Here is a 2941-nt window from a genome sequence, read left to right on the forward strand (position 1 = left end):
AGGAAATAATAGGGTAAGGGACTTAGGGTAAAGGAAAGGGTATAAATTAGGGAAAATGATATTGTATAGCCGCTTTCAAAATAGTAGCGGTATATATATACATTCTGTATGTTATATTAATCTACACAAATAGGTAATTACTCATTTTACAAGTGTCTACAGTTTAGGGGTGTGCATTCGATTTATCGATTCGATTTTGACCCTTATCGATAATTACTTATCGATTATCGATTTGTACGTATGCTTATCGTTATCGTTTCAATAAGGTTTTTTTCGATAACAAATAATTGATTCGATTTATCAATAAACCGATTCGAATGCATACCCCTATCTGAAACTCTTTAGAGTAGCTGATTTTCGTTAGCAACTCAAACGATAGTTACATTATTGTGGTGATCAACTATTAAACGTAACTAAAATCCAAGTACCGCAATTTGAGAAAAAAGATATAAAAAGTGTACTCTTACTCTAGTGAAAACATTAAAACAAAACGTCGCCTGAGAGATTCGAACTCTCGCGGGAAACCCCATGTACTTAGCAGGCACACGCCTTAACCACTCGGCCAAAGCGACTTTGTTCTATTTCGTTTCTTTATAATATGCAAATAGCCTTTACACTTTAAAAGATTAAAAGCTAATAAAATATGACAACAAATACCCTCAGCTCAAAAACAAAATGCACGCCCAGTGGGACTCGAACCCACAATCGCTTGATTAGAAGTCAAGCGCCTTATCCATTAGGCCATGGGCGCTCTTGTTTATACAATATGATGACATTGAAACTTTTTCTGAAAGTAATAAAATTACGGTGTCCAAATACCAGGAGATCAGTAACCAGTTATATTGTCAAACTTGGGGATTCATTGTTCTCATGGAAGTCAAAGAAACAACCTACAGTTAGTAGGAGTTCAGTAGAGGCAGAATATCATAGTCTTGCAGCAGCACCTGCAGAATCACCTGGGTTCTAGGATTGCTCAAGGAGTTACAAGTTGATGTAGATGTTCCAGTCAACATATACTGTGACAGCAAGGCAGCTTTACAAATAGCTGCCANTACACATAAAGTACCCCATGATCATTCATTGTTCACCAAAAGAGTAGGTTCAAATATTGTCATTATCCTAGTCTATGTAGATGATTTGCTCATTACTGGAAGCAATTCTGTTCTTGTAGAGGTAGCTAAACAGACACTACATAGTTCATTCAAGGTAAAAGATCTAGGAGAGCTTAGGTATTTCCTTGGGATTGAAGTTCTAAGATCTAACAAGGGGGTACTTCTTACTCAAAGGAAATATGCACTGCAGTTAATATCAGATGTTGGACTGGAATCTGCCAAACCCATTAACACACCTATTGAGCTCAATCAAAAGCTAACAACCGTTGATTATGACACACATGTTGGTCACACTGGTGATGCAGAATTGAAGGATGCAGGTAGCTACCAAAGACTCATTGGAAAGCTTCTCTACCTAACAGTTACCAGGCCAGATTTGTGTTTTGCAGTCCAAGTACTGAGTCAATTTATGCAGCATCCCAAACAGTCCCATTGGGATGCAGCTCTGCGAGTGGTTAGATATGTTAAAGGTACTCCAAGGCTTGGTATTCTTCTAAATAACTCCCCGATAAGGCATCTTTCTGTATATTGTGACTCTGATTGGGCAGGGTGTCCAAATACCAGGAGATCAGTAACCGGTTATATTGTCAAACTTGGGGATTCATTGTTCTCATGGAAGTCAAAGAAACAACCTACAGTTAGTAGGAGTTCAGTAGAGGCAGAATATCATAGTCTTGCAGCAGCACCTGCAGAATCACCTGGGTTCTAGGATTGCTCAAGGAGTTACAAGTTGATGTAGATGTTCCAGTCAACATATACTGTGACAGCAAGGCAGCTTTACAAATAGCTGCCAACCTAATATTCCACGAACGAACCAAACACATCGAGATTGATTGTCATTTTGTTCGTGAAAAGATCAAAGTAGGGTTAATTCGTCCTCAATACATCCCTACAACTTTACAGCTAGCTGATTTGATGACCAAAGGACTTGGTTCTGCACAACATCAATTCCTTTTATCCAAGCTTGAAGTGTTTGATCCTTTTCACCCTCCAGCTTGAGGGGGAGTATTGAATACATAGCTATATACAAATATAGAAGTATATGTGTATTATATAATGAGAGTTGGTTAAGTGGTTAGTGAGACAACTGTCAACCACTAACCAACAATATAAACGACCCCCTTCTGTAATAAATCAATAGCACAATAGCATTTTCCTTTCTTCTTCTTCTTCTTCTCTCTCAACTTCCTTTCTCATTTGCATGTGATTTATAGTAGAAGTTAGGATGAATTTCTTCATGTGATCATCCAAGTGAATATTCATAACACAAAAGTCACTACTCTAACTTATGTCACTCGTAAAATATTATTTAGTGTTTGGTTAGATAGTAGAAAATAAGTTTTTATGCTACTCTCCTCATCCTCCCTTCCCCCAAATTCCTATATTTCTTGTGCTCCATCCTCCCCCCCCCCCCCAACCCTCCCCAAATACCAATACTTTCATGACTCTATTTTCTTTAAAAATTAATTATTCTTTTAAAAATTCACACAAACCCAAAGTGTGTTGCTTTACTTTTTCACACAATAACAACGTTAAAATTTGAGCTCCATTACTAAAAAGAAAATACTCTTTTTTGGTTGAAAAAGAAAGTACTTTTTCTACAACGTGAAAGGAAAGTACTCATTTTGTTGAAATAAAAAAAAATACTTTTTCTACATCATGAAAATGAAGTATTCAATTTGCTAAAATGAAAGAAAATACTTTTTTTACATCATGAAAAGAAAAATACTCATTTTGTTAAAATGTAAAAGAAAGTACTCTACTACAACAAGAAAAGAAAGTACTCATAATAATATTTCTATTTAGAGTGGGGGCTGGGGGATTGGGGT

The 2941-nt window shown here is 36.5% G+C and overlaps 1 protein-coding gene and 2 non-coding genes across 3 annotated transcripts in view; all 3 read right to left on the reverse strand.

Annotated features, from left to right (window-relative positions):
• Positions 1–2941, reverse strand: part of LOC109235462 — a 29987-nt gene that overhangs the window by 20081 nt on the left and 6965 nt on the right. The window lies entirely within an intron of this gene.
• Positions 492–572, reverse strand: TRNAS-GCU. Its single transcript has one exon. It is a non-coding gene; the product is annotated as a tRNA-Ser (tRNA).
• Positions 679–751, reverse strand: TRNAR-UCU. Its single transcript has one exon. It is a non-coding gene; the product is annotated as a tRNA-Arg (tRNA).

This window comes from Nicotiana attenuata, chromosome 12, assembly GCF_001879085.1.
Source record: "Nicotiana attenuata strain UT chromosome 12, NIATTr2, whole genome shotgun sequence".
NCBI classification, from domain to species: Eukaryota; Viridiplantae; Streptophyta; class Magnoliopsida; order Solanales; family Solanaceae; genus Nicotiana; species Nicotiana attenuata.